The sequence below is a fragment of the Sparus aurata genome, chromosome 8 (genome assembly GCF_900880675.1).
Source record: "Sparus aurata chromosome 8, fSpaAur1.1, whole genome shotgun sequence".
NCBI classification, from domain to species: Eukaryota; Metazoa; Chordata; class Actinopteri; order Spariformes; family Sparidae; genus Sparus; species Sparus aurata.
The window spans coordinates 10657329-10680077 of NC_044194.1; the positions used below are offsets into that span (position 1 = coordinate 10657329).

The window sequence follows — 22749 nt, forward strand, 5'->3', positions numbered from 1 at the left end:
ATGAAAACTCTCTGGTGTCCAACTGAAGCAATCATCTGGTTAGAATCAACCAGTTATTCCACTAATTTCCCCACCGCTCTCTCCATGCCCTGAATGCCTAATTTAGAAGAAAAGTGCATGTTCCATTTTACACACCTGCAGTTTGAACTCGGGGACTTGGATCCCCTCTGCAAACTTTAACCACACTTATATTTAAAGCTTGGTTAAAAACAGTAAATCAAAGTGAAGAAAACACATTTACTAAAAAAAAACACATGAATTGACCAACCAGTTCCATATAACCACAGACCAAAACCGTTCTAATTAGTTTGACTCTTACACATTACAAATTATTTAGTTACATCTTCTCCAAACAGACAATCTAAAGTAAAAAAATGTTTTTATTTGAGATTTTCAAATGATGAGACGGGTCATAGGATAAGGATTTGCCCAAAACAAGGTCTACAACGTCTCCCCTAAGACGTGGTCACTACCTTCCTTGGAGTTATTCAACCTTTCACCCACTGGGCCCCCCAAATCTGACCTTTAACCAGATGTCATTTGCTGAAAATCTCCCTGCCAGTTTCAAACTCTGGAATCTGCAACACATTATAAGAAGAGAAGGGAACAAAGGCAGCAGATTAGAGGCCAGCCTGGTTATTAGTTTGCTGATACAGTTTTACAAGGGTCAAATGCAATGATAGGGAAAACAAGCCGAGGAAGAAAAGGTGTTCCAGCAGCTCGCACTAGAGGCTCCTAATAGAGCTGTAGAAAAACGCTGTCATGGTATTGCAACATTTCTCTGCAAAGAAAAGGAAAGCATGTGTAGTTTACAGCTGGAATGCTATGTTAATGTAAAAATAAATGGGTATTTCAAAGAAATACAGTATACATGTGCATTTGAAACGTTGTTTTTAATAATAAAAGCAGATTGACCTTCAGTGCAGTTATGCTGTTGCATGCATGTGTTTTGTTTTCTTTCCATTCCTTCCGTTTTCTACCTGTGGACTGAATATTAAATGTCAGATTTCTTCTGTTTTCACTACTCATCTTCGCTTGCTTGAAACGTCCTTGTGGGTTTTTGCTCCCCCCTCAATCGCACATTATCTCAGTTAGAAAGTGTGTTTTTACCAGGGAGGGCGGCAGTGAGTGGAGGTGCTGATGTATTGAGCAAAGTTGCTTGTCTTTGCTGAAAGCTTTTGTTTCCTGGGGCTCTCTATTCATCACAAAGCCTTTGGTGGGAAGAGACATAAAGACAGGCTGTGACCCTGGTGTGAGCCCTTTGACCTCTCTGAACCCAAGGGGACAGATTTTCAGCAACTGTGCAATCACTATTAGTTGACCGCAGGGTCTGTAGTGGAAAATGGCTGGAGCCAGACAACGTGAATGGAGGGACATGGTGGGAAAATCTGGTAATTTATAGAAGTTGAGAGTCTATTTCAAAAGAGGTGATGGTGGATCAGCTGACATGTGGGGTCAAAGGTGATGTTTGGCCATGATTTCCTGTCTGTGTTACAGTAACATCTGTGTGTTAAGAGACGCCTGAGACTAAAGTATTTTGACCCTCAGGGGCATGATTGAGAGAAAAAAAAAAGTAAACGCTACAGTTAAGAGTGGTGATGTCAATGACCGTGTTTGACATGAAGCCCTCTGGAGCTACTTTCGGCGAGATAAAATCCTCACACCACTGGAAAAAATAAATCTGTTGTTTGCCTTGAACAATTGCAGTGCATTAACACATTATGATAGTTAATGTAGCATTAAATAACAACGTAAACAGTTTTTGGGATAAATTTCCATCACAACTTTCAACACTTCACTTCATTAAATTCACTTTGAAAGACAAAGGACTATCCTGTAAAATGGCTCTGGTCATGGCTCTCCTATGAGACCGGCTGTGATAAAGTGGATCGTTTTGGCTCTTGCACTGTCATCTACAAGTGTCCAAGTAAAGAAATACTGGGAGTCCCCAGCCCCAGGGCTAGCCATTAAGTAAATTGGCCTCTCTAGACCTATAGCTGTGTCACTGTCTGTGACGAGCTGCCACCTATTTGACCCATGGATAGGAGTCCAGTGCTGACCAGCAGCTGTTCTGTGGGCTTGTCTTTCCAAGCCTGGGAAGTGGTTCCTAATTAGCCTCCCACACCCATAAATGTGTCCAGTAGGTCAGTCACTCCGCGCTCATTGATCGCTCTGATGTGTTCCGTGCTGAGGTTTGACTTAAGCACCTTCATCAAAACGAGTGAGAGGCAGTAGGTGACACAAGTGGTCTGTATGTGTCAATAAAATCCTCAGAGGTAAACATGTTATTGGAGGGAAACAGATGAGTTAGCCGGCACAGATTTTATTTTTTTTACAGATTTATAAAATTGAAACGTGAAGAAAAAAAATGGCAGTGATTAATTTTATATGGCATGTGATATTTGATTGTAAAGGGGAAACAGGACGAAAATGGAATATTACTTCTATCGTCACTGGTGTCCCCTTCAGATTTATCTCTAATGTCCTATTACAGACATCATGACCGGGTCAATACTTCAGCAGTAGCGACCGCTGGTTATGACGGTAATGATAAATGGACGGAGCTACACTCAGCCCGAGCACAATATCATCTCTGGCGTGTCAGACACAGGGTTTCTCTTTCGCCGAAGTCACAGGAAACAAGTCTTGAGGGCCTGCCCTCCACAATCAGTCCTCCAGATATTTTTCTCGTCTCCTACCCTCCATCAGTTGTTTTTCTTTCATTTAGCTGGCCTCCACCAATAAAAATGCAAGCCAATTTTCCAGCGCATTAACCCAAGAGATCTTTAATACACAAGAGTTTTGGTGCAAAGGGGACGGCAAGGCCTCATGGAAAGATGGATGGGCCTGCCGACTAAGAGTGGGCAGTTTTCCCACTGCCCTGGTCTCAGCCTGGGACAAAGGCCTCATTGAGTGTGATGCTTGACATCAGCATCATAAACTAGTCATTGCTACAAAGACTCTGACACTTTAAAGTACCAGCTACTGCCGCTTTCTTTTCTCTCCCTGTTACAGCATTGCCTAGGCCAATCACGTCACTGGCAGTTGTTCCTTTTTTTTTTCTGCTCACACCAGTACAAAGACTTTAAATGTAAAATAACGTCAGGAGGATTTTCACTTCCCTTTCCTTCCAGTTCTCTCTACACCAGTACGTAAACACACAATGTGCCACATTACACTTTTGTTTACACCCTTGTTGATAAGCAGTCATGTTTTGTACTCAAACTGACCCAACATACAGTAATGATGATTCATTACTCCAAAAAAAACTATCCATGTTTAGAAAATGTATAACAAAGGAATGTATAGGCATATGCAGGTTTGGCTTGAGGCTATATGCCAATATGAATTGTGTATTATGCATAGGGGTTGGACAATAAAGATATTACCACAGATTTCGAACAAGTAATCTCAAGAAAAAAAGTTGATCGGGATGAATTTCCATTATTGGGATAGTCGTAGATATCTTCACATGAAGGACTTTATGAAGCTGTCTAGCTCGCTAACTAGCTGATTTGCTGCAAGGGTGGAGCCCACATCCTTCTAGTCATTGCAAAAATCCTAAACCTGTCACCATGACTGACGGCACGGCTGGCCCATGGTGTCCCCCACAAAAAAAGTTAAATCGTGCGGAAATGTATTCAACGCTTCCAGTTTGCAGTCCAGTCTCCATCAGCATAATATTCTGTCTGTCATATTGTCATATTTTTTATGATTGCCAGTATAGTATTGTTAATTGCAGTTATTCTGTCCAGGATAATGGTGACGATACATTTTCATATCGTCCCGTGCCTAATTAAGTGCAAGCAACCATTTATTTTCCATCTCTCTTACTTCATTGCATCATTTACATCCAACAGCCTGATCACCACTGGATCAGGGTTTTCTAACCATGTTTATTTAGAATATGTCGCTGATCAACACTAGTTCAATCAACTGAATAAATACAATACTATACATAATTGTCTTGATTATGGGTTTATTACAAGCCCTTACATTCCTCTAATTAGATTACTGTTTACATTAGTTACATTAATATCATGGGCTCGTTCAATGTCTCTTACTGTTTTACTGTAAAAAAAAAAAAACTGTCGTATTATTTTAACAGAAGAGGATTATGCAACTAAAAGAAAAAAACAGCTCCTTAACCTTAAAGTCGTGGCATCAATAAGACAAGGAGATATGAGTATGCCCATGTCGATGGGAGTCTGATCCTCAAACATGATGTCAGCTCAAAGCCAGTTTTCAGATTCTCAATGTCATGGAAAAAGGCAAGGGTGCACTTTAATAGATTAAACACCAAGAGCCAGACAACTGCGCTGCCAGGGAGGTGCTGATGGATGCAGTCACATTTAATATGAATTCATGCTGGATTGCAACAAAAAAGTAAGGACGGCACTGTATGAAACATAAACAGCATGGAGCAAGTCTTTTCACATGGATATCTAGGAGAGAGAAAAATGCTGTTCTTGGAAAATAACAACAGTGAGTTGCTACTATAAAAACATTTACAGACATGGGTAGAAAATAGGAATCTTAAACCTGAATTTAAAAATTTAAATCAGACATTTTTATAAATAGAAAGGCAGAAAAATAAAACCAACCCTTGTGGTTGCCTGCAAATTTTAACTCAAATCATCTGCTCTGTGTCCACAATTCACTCTTTCACATTTATCCACATCATCTTCATCGATCAAGTCATAATGATGTTTGACTTGGGGCAATAATTGCTCTCGAAGGCCGTCGCTGCAGTGCATGTGAAGAAACAGCCTATTAATAGAGAGGAGTGTGTGAGAAAGGTAGAAAGTGTGTTTTTGTGTGTTTGTATCTGTTTGTGTGTGAGACAGAATATGGGGGATGGGGGGCTAGCTGTTGCAGGGTGAAGCTCAAACTGAACTCATATACAGGAAAACAGCTGCTTCACATTGCTAACCCCTGGAACGATGTGAAGATAGTATGTTTAGACAGGTTTGGGCAAGAATGGAGGTCACCAAACCTTTAGGGGAGATGTCAGTCGTAGCTGTCAGCCATTGGAAACACACAGTACAATTACATCAGTCCTCACTGGCTTGTACCGCGGTTTTTACTGTGCTCTAATCCTGCAGGGTAACGTAAGAAGAATTTGAACAAGAAATGAAATTTTCCTCCACTGGCTCCTGTTTATTTCCTCGGTGAGTTTGTCACAGGGAGGCAATTCACACTAAAGTGGCAGGCCACCTGTCACTGATGTTACTCTGCATGGATACAGACGGATCCGAGTTGGTCTGATCACACAGGCCTTTACAGGAGGCTGAGACCTCAAAGAAGTGTGACACTATTCATCGTTGTGACCGACAAACCTCGCAGCTGCCCTGTCGATCCATAGGGCGAAGTACTCCACTGTGTTTTTGTCACCTATTTACTCAGGCATGTGTAATAGATCCTTCATGCGTTTGGAGGAAAACTTCAAGGTCTGGAGATTATCACCCTTGCCAGCTGGCTCACATGTGCCTTTGAGTCTATATTTAAATACAGTAAAATAATGAAGAATGAGTCGACAAGGAAACCATTACACACTGGCAAGCCCGTGGCATCTTAAACATACTGTTCTGAGTGGGTTAGTTCAATATATTATCTCTGAAACAGGTGTACTATCACCATCCTGCCATGATTTATGTATTTTTTTCTGGTCTGTGAATTAATTCACTTACAGTTGCTCATAATTTGAAATATTAAGTTTTGTCATTATTATATATATATATATGTACATATATATATATATATATATATATATATATATACATTTCACATTTAAATGTATCTGTTTATTGTCACATTTTTTCAAGGTAATAATTTAACTATTATAATGAAGTGTGATAATCTTCTGAGATTATTTTCGCCTTCACTCTAATGCCATCCCTTCTTTTGAGTGACTGCGGCATTATTCTGTTAATAGTTATCTGTCCTCAAGTCCTTGACCTCCTTGAATTGTAAACACGTTTTTTACACCACTCTCAGCACTCTTTGACCAAAGGAGTTTTGTCGACAGTGGGGCCCAGAGATAAGCAAGCAGGGGCTGAACCTGTTCCGGCCTGCACTGCCCTCTGCAGCACCTCTGCTCCACACTCAGTCAAATTTCTCCCAGTGCTGCCGGATCACATGGGTTAATCTCTCCTGACCCCGACTCCTCAAAAGCACAAGCCTGGCTCTTTTGGACTCAGTCCCGGTGAGAGAGCGCAATGCAGCATGCCGTGGAAGCAGACCCCACACACATCCCCCTTGTTCACTGGCACCAGTTTGCGGACTTCAGAGTAGTGGAGATAAGGTACAAGAATGTCAGGAAGTCTGACACCAATGAGCGGTATGGTAAACAAACAGTTGCAGACGTCTGCCCGCACCCGCTGCTCCTTAACGACCTTCAATTCCACCCTTTTAAATGTCAAGATGTGAAATATGGTTCTTTGGTGGGACCAAACAAATCATGGTGCATTAACTTAACTGCCAAATATTTAACCATTAAAAACCAATGGAACAATTAACTACTATTTATTTTAGAACTATATCATACTTTTGGCCTCATTTTATTTTATATCATACACCAAAGTTTAATTCTAGAACAAAAAATAATCAATATTTTCAGAACAAAACTCTAGTGTAAAATAATATGATACCTAACATGACATTTAAAAGGCTATGCAGACAGTGTCATGGTAAAATCTACAATAGTTATTCTGGTATGCTTCAGTGTCATTAAAAAAAAGGGGCAGGTGTTATTCATACGTTACAAAGCTATAGTACATCCTCGAACTCATTTATATACATTGTGCATACATAGTCAAACAGTCCCACTGCAGCCCCTTGCCAAAACCACTTAGTACATATCACACAATATCGTGTGCAATACCTCCACAGAGGTTGCAGGTAGCGCTGAGAGGGAACACTGATAATTATATATGCATGGCCGGTAAAAGGAACGGAGCGGGATTTCTATTGGGAGACCAACACTCTGATATCCTTCCCGGGTACATTTGATCCCTCTGGTGTAGTGAAGCAAAAAGCCAATCATTCTTAACCACATAAAAGTTAACAGAGCATGGCCTGGTATTTAGCTTTATGTTTATCTATGTTATTAATGTGGGCAAGAGGAGCGTGGCCTGTCACTGCGGGTCAGATTGGCAGGTGTTGAGCCGCTCCGACGCTGTGATTTCACAGCCTCTTTGCTCTCCGCTTCAGGTGAGTGAAATGATGCTTGCTTTAATAGGGGGACTTCAGACTGACACGTGTAGGAGTATCATATACCTCGACAACAACAATTGCCACACCAGCAATAGCCTGTTTTACACTTTTACACTCAAAGAAATAAATAAAGTGATGTGATAATTTGAAATTAGTGCTTTGAGGGTCTGAAAAAGATAATTCGTTGATCTGCTAAACGGACAGCGCTTTGAGACGAGATAGTATCTGGGGGGGGGGACAAGTGAGTGGCGGTGGGAGAAAGACAGATAAAGAAATGTGAGCAGGTTTTTACGCATTCTCTGAAACCACAGGCAATCCTGATGAAGATGATAGAGGGAGTCTCTGATTAACCATCCGGTAAGCAGGATGTATGTCCCTGCCAAGGCAGACAAATGGAACTATTGTAGTGCTATGACAGTCTTTGATCATTTCTGTGTTCAGCGGAGATATCTTCATCAGAAGTGCTCCTTGTTAAAGCTGTCACAGGCTAGCGGGCATAAATATTTTCGCCATATTAGATTCCATGGACCATCAATATACAATAATTACACTGAACACATGTGCACCCTGAGGGAATCTTCAACATTTAAAGCACATGATTTGTCTTACGACTTATCTCAATCTATGTTTTATTAAATCTCTTTTAAGATTGCAGGGAACAAGGCTTACAAGTATAATTTTCAATTTAAATGGCACCTAATGTAAAAATGGGACTGTATTAATTACTTATTAATATCGTGTTAGATTCATATTATCATAAATTTGTGCTACTAAGGTGATTTATCTGGGCTTTTTTATGTTGATTTTTAGAGGGACTGACGGACAAAAATTAAGACGTTGAACTGTGGACTAATTGACCTATAGCAGACAGCAGAAAACTTTTCACAGCCAGGAGCCCATCTGTATGGTTCCACTGAATATGCATGGGGGCTAAGTACGATCCAGCCTGAGCCATTAATAATCTTGTCATCACAGCCTGGAACTCCAGTTATTCACTTATCGTCTTAACTTACTTCGCAATCCTCTGGATTTGTACTACCCAATAACACTCCCACTACAAATGTCACAGCCGGAGTCAAAAAAGCAAAATATACCAAAATGAAATCTGTGGTTCATTTTTCTTTTAGTGGGATTAAATGCTCAAATACTTTGGAGGAGATTTCCCCACATACATACAAAACAACTCTTGGTTGTGTGCAGAGAAGAATTTTTTCTTTTTTTCTTTCTTTCTTTTTTTTTTTACTGATGCTGGTATGTTGAGGGATAGTTGTGTGAGTGTGTGTGAATGTGCATGTGGGAGCTGCCCCGGCCCTATAGTAAGCAACTATCAGAAGTGAGAAAGAAAGCGGGGGGGGGGGGGGGGTGGGGGGGGGTAAGAAGACTGACGCAAGGTAGCATTTGCAATTGGGAGGTTTTGGTTTCAGGCTCTCCAGTCATCAATCATCCCGGGCCTATTCTGTTCTTTGACAGCTCAGTACAAGGCTTGACATTTAACACTCACGACCCTGGACCAGGCTGTGCTCGAGACCAGAGACTTCAGAAACACAAAAATTGAATAGAATGACACTTTTCCCCTCTTCACTAAGTGGTAGAACTGAGGCAAAGCAGATACAAATTAATAATTCCCATCTGCAATACACTTCACTCTGGTGAAATTACTGTTTAAGGCCCCATGTTCCCCCCTTGCCCCTTCCTCTGACATACACAAAAGAGCTAAATGAGAAAGTCAAGAGGCCTCTAGGCCTATTAGAGTAAATGCTAGTATGTTTTTGTATGTGTGGATGGACTCTTTGAACTTTGCAAGAGGCAGCTTTGTAAACGTGCAAACTCACAGGAGAGCAAAGATATTTTCATAGATTAATGTTTCAGTCAGCAATGCAGCATGCTGGAATCTGGATTAATTGTACACATTTCAAATTATGCGGGGAAATTTCTCTGCCCTTAAGCCGTCTCTGATATTACACTTGGTCAAATTTCCAAGGGGAAATGAGCTTATGGTTTGTGACCACATTTGGATTTCTGCCTTTCGGGGTCAGTAGGTCACTGCAAACAGAGTAATAATATTGAAAAAACACTGCTCCGGCGATCACCCGACATGACCCGACACGAACTGGATAACCCAACACTGTATGGCCTATAAAATACCAGATTTACCAAATTTGAACAGGCTTTATTTTCACAATAAGCACATCTGTCAGGCCAGAGATGTCACAATGTGACCTACCGTACACTACAGAAACTGGTTCAGCATTATATAACAAACTCCATGAACTCTCTCTCCCTGTCTCTCTCTGTCTGTCTCTCGTTCCCTCTATAACACACACACATACACATGTCCGTGACCCACGATAACTCCACAAAGCTCATGCTTTTCATTTACACTGTTTTCTCTCAGGCCATACAAGCATGGACCTCACTGTCTTTCCTCCCTTCATGGATTTAGTGTGTGGAAGGCGATAACATCACCTGGACATCAACCATATCCATTCACTCTTATGTCAGGGAATTGATAGCTTCTTTTCGGATTGTGTGAGCCACAGAAAATCTCTTCCATCTTTGTGTGCGATACGCTCTGCTTGCTGCATACTAAACATGTTGCCAGACAACTGGTCATGTCTTAACTGTGAAACTGGCAACTATTGTTCGTGCTGCTATTGAACATGCCTCTAACGACTCCAAGGGCAACCTTTCATCTTGCACAAGGTACCAGAGGTTTTAAACAGTTTCATATGTTCTTCAAGGCATTTGACTTTGTAATATAAGTCTTGAGAAAGAAAATGACAGGAACAATAAAGAGAAAAGTGTTGAAGAAAGTTTTTTTGTTTCTAAATTCGAATAAAAGATGTTGTGCTTTACAACTCATCCACAGGAATATTTAGTTTAAATTTAGTCCTGCAGCACGTCACTTGTGCGTCTCTGGAGGATTTCTGTCATGCTTCTTAATTTGTCACCTCTTAATACGTTCTGAGAGCCTACATACATGCATGACGCACAAAATATGCAAGAGGCACACACGCATGCACGAACATATAAACACACCAGTGCACACTCTTTTCCAGATGATTGGTTGTGATGTCATCATAGAAAACCTCTTTTCTGAGAAAGATTCATCAGATTATGACCAAAGCCAAGCCTTTCTTGCAACACTCCACTAGCTGCACCATATGGTTAGGTCCTAAAGCCATGGGTGGAGGGTTTAATGACAGAGCGGATGTGCAGCGCACATGCCGAGGGATGTTGGGGGATGGGCTAAAAAAACACTCATCAAGTCTTTGGCCTGGAAAGGCTGCACAAGGTCAGCTGTGCGGCGGGGCGGTGGGGGGGGGGGGGGGGGTTGGGGGGTGGCTAGTGTGAGAGAGCCAGACACATGTCTACAACAAAAGGCAGGTGACCAGGGCAAAACTTTGTATACTGGAAATCCAAGAGTGAACAGTAAAATGTTTTTTCCCATGTAGTTTCTCTCAAAAAGATATTCTTCATTTAGTATCCCATTATTTAATGTCGTCCCTCATGGTGCTGACCTGTTTAGCAATTAATAACAACGTGTTTCCTCAAACACACGGGGTCGATAGTATAGGCACATCACCAAAATATAGAGACATGGAGATCCAATCCTCTTGGCAAATATGCACAGCTGCCAGTGAGGGGTGTAGGGATGAGTAAACAAAGATGGACTCATAATTAATGTTTACTAAGGCTGATGCAACTGCATGACATTTCTAGTACTGCACGACTTCTCCGCTGACCACAAATGATCTCTATAAACACTTTCTTAGTCAGACATCTCTCCCCTCAGAGCTGAAAACATGTTTAAACACAGAATCTTAATTCTCTTTCCAAATGCCGTTGCCTTACACCTCGTTTCGGCAGCTCCATCGATCCGATGTCAGGGAAAAAAATAACAATTTGAGGAACAATACTGAGGTTGATTGGACCACATCTGATTCTCTGCCCTCTAAACATTATGCATATGTATATTTTAAACCCCTAAGTTTCAGAGGAAGAAATCACTTTGTTTTTTTTTTTATTCAGTACATACCACTACAGACACAGCTTTAGGTAATATTAGCCCAGCAGTGGTGAGGTGGGACATGGGGCAGCCTAAAGTGTAAGAAGGCAGGGCAAATGATTGATGGAGTTGTGGTTGGTCTATAAAGGTCTGCAAAGAGTGCTTGGAGATAATCAGAGAGAGGGTGTCTGCAGGCCTCATAACCCCCCTCCAGCCCCACACACACCTCCACCGCCACACAAACATTCGCACACCCACAAACGCACACATACGCTGACTCAAGAGAGATGAGACGGGAGCTTCCGTATTATTAAGCAGACCGTAGCACTGATGATGAAATTCTGAAGGTTGGGCGTAACAAGAGGCACCTTACAAGGGTCACAACCTCTTCCTTGCTGGGTGTTTTGTTCTTTGTACCCCCCCTCACAACATCACCTTCGCACCTCTGTGTTCACTGGGGGGCAGGTGAGTGGGGGAGTTGTGTTACATCCCTGTTTATCTGTTCATGACCTCTAGCCAGCAATTCTGCACTTGATAAGAGGAGGGCTCGCCTCATAATGTGCACGGCAGCTGATATCAGCCCTGTATCCTTGTGAAATTGATTACCAAGGCCTAGGGAGCGTGCAGAATATAATAAATAGAGATGACACATAAGGCACACATGGACTTGTAGGCTGATGGGTAACACTGCCTCAGCAATTACCTGCTACCCACTTAAAACAGGGGTCATGCAGGGCAGGCTGGCAGTGGAAGGAGTTATGGTTATTTCTTATTTTCTCTGCAGGGTAAGACACTCACTCTCTCTCCCTCTGTCTGTGTGTGAGAGAGCCTCAAAGGTTTGGGTGTGAAGACCTGGACAAGCTGTGGTTAATAACATTAATTCCATTATGTATGATATATTATGAAGCATAACAAAAAACGTGTGTTCATTACCAAAAAATAAACAAAAAAACAGACTTATTGTGGACCGTAGATAATTTGGACTGCAACCTGGCTCATCTCTCAACAACACTAAAAGATTATGTTGGTATTGATTCCATTATTTTTGTGTTTTTGTCCGTTTGATCATTTTTTTATGTTGTTTTTTGTCAACGTGAGTATGCTATAAATAAAACATGGCTTCGCTGTGAACGGGCAAAGATCCTGAAAAACCTGAATAACTGAGGCTTAATGGAAGAAGCACTTTAGTGGGAGTGAACAGGTGTCACGGAGCAGTGATAAATACGCTGTAAAAGGAGGCTCCATGCGTGTCCTTTCACCTGACCCCACAACTAGGTCTAGAGCAATTAAATCATTTGGGCCTCTTTATGATACAACTAATATACAGTACTTATTTCAATTAGTCCAATTACACCAGCAGCTTCCAACGTGTTCTTTCTTACAGGGAGCTCCTTGTAGTAGCTGAGATGTAATTTGATTTCGGTGAAATGTTTACACATGTTAAGACAGACCGACGAATGGATGGATGGATGAATAGATAGATAGATAGATAGATAGATAGATAGATAGATAGATAGATAGATAGATAGATAGATAGATTTGTCAACATCGTTACCAGAGCATCATTATGTAACTAGATGGCACAGTTATAATCATCATTGTAAGATTACAATGACTTTCAATATCGCAATATCATCTCATAACATTTACAGTTGAGACATTTTCTTAATCATCTTTAATCTGCATGCCCTTTATTATGCCACCAGCCGTCTAGTTACTGCTCCAACATCCGCAGAGAGACCATAATCACTGTGGTGGTCCTACGACTTCGAGATGCCAGGGCCTGTTTTCTCTGTCATCACCGATTGCTGCTAATAATTAGTTCTATCGCACCCTTCAATAGAAAAAAAACTATTCATTTTTTCATGACTACATAATCTGCAGTTTTGATCGATGCAGTTTGCACCATGGTCAGTGAGAGGTTTGTCATTGCATAGTTATGTTCTGCCGTGTTCAATCAAATGTTTTACTGATGTCTATCCAATATGGTAATTCATTCCAATTAAATTAGAAAGAACTTTATTAATCCCGCACGGGGAAAATTCAATTTTTGCACTCTGTTTTGAATTACACACACACAGGCCCGCAAACACATACACACATGCACACGAAACAAACCCTAACCCTAACCTGTCTTACCAATCAATTTTCAAAACTTATCTTTGACAACTCATTGAGAGCATAGAGCAAATATTGTTTCCCTCTGGTTACAATACATCTGAGTGATGCATCTTATTCCTCCTTGTTTATGGCATAATTACAAATAAAACAATCCATCACATGATCCCTGCCCTTTCAAATAACACCAGGCTATCATTTAAAAAGACAAGGGGAGGGGGCGTGTTGACAGGATGTAAGTATTCCAAAATGATTATCATAAAACAGGCTGGAAACACAAACAGGGTTATGAAAAACAGGCCAACCTGTTGTGATTTCAAAGTAATTGTGGGGAAAAAAAGAGAATACTAATTTCTCTTTTGTTAAAATTCTCATATTTTGGCTGACTAGTTGTAAAAGTTAACACTTTTTTGACTGGTAATCTTGTTTTTTTTATTCAAATTAATACAGTAACAAAGTAACACTGTGATGAATAACACAAAAACTAGCCAACACAGCAAACAACACATTGTGCTTTCAGGCTGGTGTCGGTTTTCAAAAGAAAGCTGACAACATTACAGCTGATTGTGTACTGCACCACCTGAGATATCTTAGCCAGTGTGGTGCATAATGTATGGTTCATTTCAAAACAGGCACTCCAGTTGCTTAATGTTAGCATAAAGCGGTCCGTGTAGATGTGGTGCTTGCCGTTTCAATGAAGAAATCTGAATGGCTGTAAGCTGCCAGGCAAACCTTTATATCTATTTGTTCCACTTGTCTGGCTCTCAATGAGTTTAATCAGCTGAGAAGAAGCCGTGAGGGAGGTGTTGCCTTGCCCGCCCATACATTAGAGAGCCCCCCTCGCACCACACACTCACACTCAAACACACACAACCCCACAGCCCCATTCTCTGTGCATCGATGTGAGAGTTGAGGGTCTCCCTCTCCCCTGTTGCCTTACGGATTATCAAGTACACTTCAATTACTGCCGATCGATACACTTCTGGCTGCAAAAGGGAGTGTGAGGGAAATTAGACAGACTTTGGGTATGGCCGTGACTACAAAGCAATGGATTAACACTGATATGCATCTCTTCATTTACATCAGGAATGGGCCCATTCTCCATCAGCATACTGCACTCTCCTCTGCACGGACGTACATTCACATAGGCTTTAAGGGGACTTTTTGAAAGATTGCTTCTTTAAGTGCTGGGCAAGGTGAGGGCAAGCCTGTCATATACTGTAGGAGGATTAAAAACCTACTGTAGTCACTTTGGGAAAAAGAGCTACTGTAACCGGGCTTTTCTAACTGAATACGAGAAAAGAGGTCTTGTGTAGAACTATTAATGTCATCGTGATAATACTATGTCTTTGTAGGGTTGTCTTGGGTGTGTATGTGCGTGTTGTGCTCCAAATTGTCCAGGACTCATTAAATGATTACAGACACACTAATCCCAGAGTGCTAACACTAAGATTTATAATCCAGCCAGGTTCAAAAATTTGCTGTAAAAGAGAAGAAAGGAGCATTTCCACCCTTAGAAAAACGCGTGTCAGCAGATAATACAATGGCTGGCGTTCGTAGGAAATAATGCCGGAGTACTCGTCCTCCCAAACTGAGAGGAAAGGGAAATGAAAGCAGTACTGTGGAAGAGGATAAAAAAGAAGTAAAAGTGTAGGAAGAGATAAGCAGTGGCTGTATCCCCCTGAGGGAGACTGTGAAGGTCTCCCAAGCACGGCCCCTGCCTCTGAACCCCCTCCAGGTCATCTGCCCTCACTCTCCCACCCTTCCTCTCTACAGAGGCAGTAAAAACACTCCAACACCTGGGTTCCCCCTCAGCTCGGCGCAGGCTACAGCACAACACACCTATGACTACATTTTTCATCCGCGGAACAACACAAGCTCCGGAGAGCAAAGAGGGCTTTGTGATTATGTCTTGAAATAAAAACAAAATCTCATCTCTGATAGGTTATTGTGAAGGCCAAGTTATAATGACAGCCATTACAACATCCGTAAAGAGATTATTATTGACTGACCTTCAAGCATTCCTAAAACGTAATGTCATGGATGTTTTTTATTTAAAGACTACAAAGGGCTACGGGGTTTAATCCAGACTTTAAAAAAAAAATTTGCCGCATGTTTTCATGTTTCAAATAAATTAGTGTTGCAAGAAAATGATCATGCATTTCCAAAGCTCGAGAGCCACACACTTTGTTTTGGTCGCGTTAATTTAGATTTGTGTCCGTCACCGAAAGCCTGCATTTACAAGGCTCGCTGAACCACGTCCACTTCTCTCATCTCAGGGTCAGAGTCACATTACACATTACTACCCGGAGTGGGAGTTCAGTTTTGCGTCTAAAATGGCCTCCCTCTCCAAATAAAGATACCTCTCTATTGAAAGCTCCTCACTCCACCATGAATTTGGTCTCCCCGTCCCCTCCCCTCCTTCCCTCCCACTGCAATCTGTCCTGCCAGCTCCCACGGTTTGTCTTTGGAAGTGATCCGTCCCTGAGCGTTGAGCAGAGCCACTTCATGTTCACATCGGCCCCAGAGGCATTCCTGCCTGCCCACTACTCCTGCTTTCTTTTGTCAGCCAAATGGATACCAATTAAATCAACTGTTCTCCAATTAGAATTTGGAAGAATCTGTCTTGTTCAGTGTTCTAAATCCCACTGCTTGACTTCTTTCTCTCATGTAGCTCCTTTCCTGGAATCAGTTACAGAGAAAATGAGACTAGTTATTTCCTGCAATAGGATACTCCTGGGTTTCTTTGTTTTTTTTCTGTGTGTTCAATATGTTAAAAGTGCATTTAGTCAAATGTTTATAGGACTGTACACAAGGGACATTATTATGGTGTAAGTTAGGCTCGGGGCAATGGTCAATTGCGGAACAACGAATCAGGACTTTGTTACAAAAAAATACAAAAAATCCCCAGACCATGGCAGTCATTAACAACAGTGATTTACCTGTGCAACTTAACAACAGAAGTTTCTGTTTCTGTAACTGGTGAAAAATAGGATAAAGAGACTATATTTCTGCCCCTGGAAACATGCATATACACTTCAGAAACATTTACTCATATACTGGCCTCACACAGAGCCAACTATTTTATTAATACAAGGAGGGGCATATCTTAATCTGCAGACACGTACAGCGAATGATTTGGACTTGAGCCACGTCATTATTGCCTAATAGTCGTGTTCAGAAAGTATGCCCCATTGTGTTTCATACGACCAGGCAACACCCCCTCCTGCCACTCGAAATCACATCCAGCTAAACAAACCAGCAGGCCTGCTTCCTGTGGAGCAGCGATTCAAATCCCAGGCACCGGTTTCAGATCTGCGCAGCCTGCAGCATGCCACCATCCACATGTGGACCTCTCGTCCTGTTACTTACTCCTCCAGCTTCAAATCAATATAACGTCAAAATATTAAGTTTAGCTGTGCGGGACAAGAGATTTGATTTTCAAATCCTGACTATGTTTAGATCACCTTCCTTGGTTTACAATACCCAGTTGATCGCTTTAGAGTACTGTTAGGTAATCAGCCCCCTGTAGTGATCCAGCAGTAGAAAATACCAATCAAGTCCTCTCGCAATGTAAAGACGATAAAGTGAGTTAGTAAATGAGGCCAATGTGTTCTCCCTGATTTGCTTGTAATTTATTGAAACAATAATAGTCCCGATGGAACAACAAAAGGCTCAGTCAACAAGTGGCAAACCCAATAATGATTATTTAGGAATAGCTTCATGTCAAAATAGTGAATACATGAACACTTCAGTTCAAACATTCAATTGTTCCTTATATAATTAAGCACTTCCACGATTCATATTTTTATTATTATTCTATCTGGGGAAAAGGGTAATTGAGAGTGACTGTCACGAGACTTATTTAATCAGTACAACTTATTCAGCTATACCCTCCATGAGAATAGCCAATATGTAAATAGTGTTCCTTGGACACTTCTAGTTTTGGATGTTTGACGGCCCCCTACTTTTACTTTGTTATGCTTATCTGCTTTAAGAATGGAGTCTCATTGTGTCCGAACAAAGGAAGCCCTTTTATGTCCATCACTGAACAAAGATGGTAACTGACATTGTGCAACAACTCAGCGAACTATTTCAAACTGTTTGCAGACTTGAGATTAAACCGCATTTGTGATTTCTGTAAAAATCTAATTGCCATTCAACAAATGAGTTAACAAAATCGAAGCACTGTCTTTCCATTTCTTTTTTTTTTTTTTTTTTTTTTACTGGTGTTTGTGTGTTATTTTCTATTTTATGCATATTTGTACAGCCAAAATAATGTCAAACTTGAAAATGAAAAGAAAACTGTAATCATTATGTACGGCAAAAAACTTATTTGGTCTTTATCATGAGTTGTTATGTACCGTTATCCTCTTGTCACATCTGGCACTAACCATGTTGAAGGTACATTTTTCTTCAGTACATAGTTTGTTGTAGAGATAACGGAGCTTATGTCAAACATTAACTGATGGAATAAACTCAATATGAAAATATAAAATATATACAGTATATATGAATTGAAATTGACTGAAAAAACTACTATGTACTAGTAGAAATATTGGACGGTATAAAAATATCTGTCTCTTTGATACACAGCCTTTTTTAAGTCCATAATATATTGTTATGAACCCAAGAACCTACATCAGAAATGAATTAAAACCCAATAAAAACAAGAAAGCAGAAAACAGATATAAAGACAGCAGTGCAGTCGACCACAACAGACTAACATATAACCTACTGGCCATAATGTCATCTGCAATTTAATATGATTCTTTTTGTCTAAACATCATTATTATCGTAATGTTTTATGCCTGTCAGTGGATTTTTCAAACAATGCCCTGAATGTTAAGTTGACAAATTAGGATATTTCCTCCTATCCAGATAAAACATGTCAGCCGGTTTATAAATATACTCGGCTCCTTTTTCAACACTTTCCGACCCTCAACCTCAGAGCTGAACTTTAAAATGCCTCCAGTCGGGAAACCATCTGAGCTGAGCTCCTAATGAACGCAAAAATACAGCGCTTGTTATTCCAGCTGTTGACACAGGCAGGTTATAGAGTGTGTAAACACACAGAGTACATAATTTTCACTCTTCAAAGTAGCTTGATTTATATCATACAAAACATGTGCATAATTTGTATCGCATGGAGGACATTAGAAAACATTAGTGCTATAGTTACACTAGAATAGTATGCTATTTTGTCTCCTATAAGCAGCCACTGCCACCCACAGTTTAAAATCTTACTCACTGTAAGGTAAATAAAGGAACAATCAGAGATTTTTCCCTTTTTTCCCACTGACTAATTCCAGAAGAAGAAAAAAAGAAAAACAATTAAAAGTCCCTTCCCCTTCCCATCCAGACTATTCCCACGCATTTTTTGGCAGAGCTCTGCTGATGATCTCCAGAGGCTTTGCTTCTTGAGGAACTTGTCAGGAAAAGATCTACATTTCCCAGGGATGAGTGTGGGTGAAAGTGAGAAGGAAACTGCAAGAAAGAGCAGAAGTTTGAGTACAAGCCAAAAAGCGAGAATTAAAAGTGAAAAGAGGAGTTCATGTATTGACAGGGGGAGACATGGGGTTAAGAATTTGAGGACTGGGCTCAGGGAGCGGGGGGATTTGTGATATCCTCAGAGAAAGGAAAGAAAAGGCTAAACTGAATAGAAAAAATGGCACCTATCTGTCAGGGATCTCAAGCTGACTTTTGTATGTTAAAAGAGCTGATGGTATTAAGGCACCAAGGGAGAAATATAGATCCTTTAATATCACTTTTGTTCTTCAAACTGTGACCCACTGAACACAAGTGCATCCCTAATCAGTTTAACCCTGTTATACTAATTCAACTCTGTAGTTTCACATGATGTGCAGCTGACACAAGTGCCAGGCCCACTCTAGAGTCAGTGTGGCCTACAGCCCAGGCTGGGGCAAAAGCCCCGACCTCAGAGGCATACTGACCTGGCAGGGGGACACCTCTCATGGCATTTTGACATCAGGTTCAGAGACAATAGAAATCTTTCCAACAGCATCTTATAGACTCCTCAACCTGCCACTATTATGATATTATCCTTATTCAAATGAGGGTTCATTTCTTTTGTTTTTTGATTTGTCTTCAGTGACATTTTGTTGATGGACTGGGTCAGTCCTGTGAGTAGTGGGTCACAAGCTGACAGAAATGTCAAAAACTGGTTTCCTTGGCTTTTCAAACACAAACACACGCACACACACGCAAACACAAATACACACCATGCCTGTTTGCATTATCTCTTTAAGCAAAGAGACAGCTGAATGACTGAAACCCAACCAAAAAACAGTTTATATGACATAACTTCTACATTAAATATAATATTTGTAACTGTTTCAAACTGAAATCATCATCATGTGTAATCTAATTTACACAAAAAAATCATTTCTGCAGAGTTTAATGCCATTTTGTCCTTTCCTTATGGCTAATAACCCAACTCAAGGATTACTATCTTGTTTTCTTTCAGTCAGTCCAGTTCATCTCAGGGGATCTCAAAACTTCACAAGCCTAAGAGGAAGTCACTGATGTCACGCCCGTTAAGTCAATAAGCGTTTGTGCATCAGAAGAGGCCCTGCTTTCAGCTGTGGACGTATTTATATAACATAGACATGATTATTCCTCTTACTTAATGTGCTCTTTATCTTATTTAATGCTTTGATACAGCAAAGTTTTCAAAGTTTGATGTGTTACTGTGAGAATCTTTAGCTGGGCTTTGCTGAAAAGAAGGATTTGTTCCTGTTTGTTTTCAGCTTGCTGTGCTTGAGAATCTGGCTAAAGCCACGCAGGCTCTCCGTTAGCATCACATCTCACAGCAGGAGCAAAAACCATAACGGCAGAGAGTATCTCACAAACCTTCACAAACTGTATTCTTAACTTGGATTCAAACATTGACACCTGAGGTTGTGCCTGGATCAGTGTCTTTTATTGTCTTTTGCCTGAGATTTATACAAGTCACAGTCATAGGCAGCCTTACTCATTTATCCTGTTCTGTTAAAAACAAGAACTGCTTTAACTGTGATATTAAATAACACACATTGGCAGGACGATACCTCAAAATTTTGGTCAAATATGCTACTCTATAAAAAAATTATGAACAAGCTCTCCCTTGAGACACAGTCTGTTTTTTTAAACTGCCCACGGACAAGCAAAATCAGCCACTGAATAAGATCTCCTAACCGCACCTCTCCTCAAAAAATGTTGATGTCTGATGTGCTACACGTCATGCCGACTGTGTCAGAGCCTCATTACAGACCAATACACCCCCATCACTATGCTGCTGTTGTCAACTGAATGACTCAGAACATCAGTGAACAGACAAACAGCTGGAGTTCACAGACAGCCAGCAACTAGTATAGCATTACAAAAATATCGATGCCAGCGGATCATTACGTTCTTGAGTCACACAAGGCTCAAGTACTTTACATGGGAAAACTGGATGTTCTTCTGCTCATCTCGAGGCACAATGACGCAAAGTCATAGTCAGCGCTCAGTGGATGGACCACCACTCAACTAAGATAGGGAAGGTCATGTGTTCGGAAAAACAAAGTCTACAGTGACGTCAGCAACTCTGGGAGGCTGTACTACCATGTTCACGATGACAAACCTACCATGCTGCTGTTTAGCAAGTTTAATGTTTACCATGCTCACCATCTTAGTTTAGCATATTGAATGCTGACATTTGCCAATTAGCACTTAACACCTAGGACATTTGTTAATGATGGTAATAACATTACAACACCACAGTATGTGGTCTCAAACCAAAGACAAATTAAAGTTCTGATGTGATGATGGTGCTAGATGAAAAGTGAAAGATTAAACAATTAATAACAATTGAAAGGATCCTTCTGATAATGATGATAATGATGATTCATCCTCATTATTACATTATACATTATTTTGTCTTTAAGGATGGTCGTTAGGAAGCATGTCGAACAAACCACTAGCACATTTTAAGGTTCAACCTTCAACTCAGCATACAACTGAAAATGGACAACATGACCCTGAAATCCACAGGGCACTCTGTTGTATCCATACAGATTTAGAGATTTAAAACCCATACTCAGAACTTGATAGTCATCTGCTTCATTTATTTAGTGCTTGCAAAAAGATGTTTCATCATTTTATGATGTCAGGGTGGATATTTCAGACATGATACATCTTTTATATATGTCTAATTATAATCACTGTATGACGAGGATGTCAGAGTACTGGAAGCAGCATGCACATCTGTATTGAAAAGCAAGGTACCACTGAACCAAAGCTTTCCAAAGCAAATTTACATTTGATAACATTTTGAACACAAAAAATGTCAAAAAAGCAGTTTCAATTGAGAACTCAGTGTTCAAGCTTCGGGAAATGTTCGATAAAGTTGGTTTATATTTAAGTTTTTTGGAAACCTTGGCTTCTTTTTTTGTGTGGTATAAAACCTGCACACTCACTGCTTAGGTTTTCATATGTGTCTGCTTAGACAATCATTTTAAATATAGTCAATGTATTTCAGTTTTCTTTCTGACTAAATTGATGACTTAACGTTGAACTATTCACTGGATGACAAACAAAATCACAAAAAATTCTGAGATTAAGATTTTTAATTATCAAGGCTACTGCTTTTTTTTTTATAAATTACTGAAGGAATGAAAAATCATTGCAGGGCAACTTCCACTGTAATCAGTTACATGCAAACCATCTGAGAATCAGTGAAATCTCATTGTTTTACATGATATGGGTCTTATGTCTCTACTTGGTCACAGGCCACCAAAGTGTAGTGCATGTCAGTTTGTCTTTATTAAGCAACAAGCAAGTTTAATCAATACTGGGGAAACTGTATGCTTTCTTCTCTCTAATGTGCCATTAAGAGCCATTCAGAGTGACTGAACAGTTGTCACAGAAAGTGGAGAAACACTGAGTAATCAATGATAGTTAAGAACTGTAATTTATCACCTTGCCACAACTGAGGGTTTGCAAAATGAGCCCTCTTGCTTGTAGAAGAGACTGTGTTGGGGAAGCTTAGGCAATATAGTGGCCGAGGCTCACAAGGGTCAGGGCCCAATTACTCTTCATCTACTGCTCCTCATCACCACTGGCAGAAGCACAGTTCAATTGCTGCATTATCTAAGCATATCAATAGTGCGGAATTAAAAGTCATTGATTTTTTGCGAGTTTCTTTTTTTTTTTCCTTTGGTGAAAAGAAGGTAGAAGGACTGTTACACTGAACTGATGTCTTTAAATGAGTAAACGCTAGAGACATTGAAAATTGCATGGGAGGAGCAAGTTCTGTTGTTATTTTAAATAAACTCTTAAACATGTGCAGTCATTGCTGTCAAAGTGAGTAAAATGTCAACTTGTGAAATGTCTGCCAATTTTTTAATGCAAAAATATAATTTAAA

The 22749-nt window shown here is 40.4% G+C and overlaps 1 long non-coding RNA gene across 1 annotated transcript in view; it reads right to left on the reverse strand.

Annotated features, from left to right (window-relative positions):
- Window positions 1-324: 324 nt before the first annotated feature.
- The window catches only part of LOC115586181 (uncharacterized), a 141972-nt gene continuing 119547 nt past the window's right edge, over window positions 325-22749 (reverse strand). The window contains exon 5 of the long non-coding RNA XR_003984832.1: window positions 325-578. This is a non-coding gene — a long non-coding RNA (uncharacterized LOC115586181). The remainder of the gene's footprint in view (window positions 579-22749) is intronic.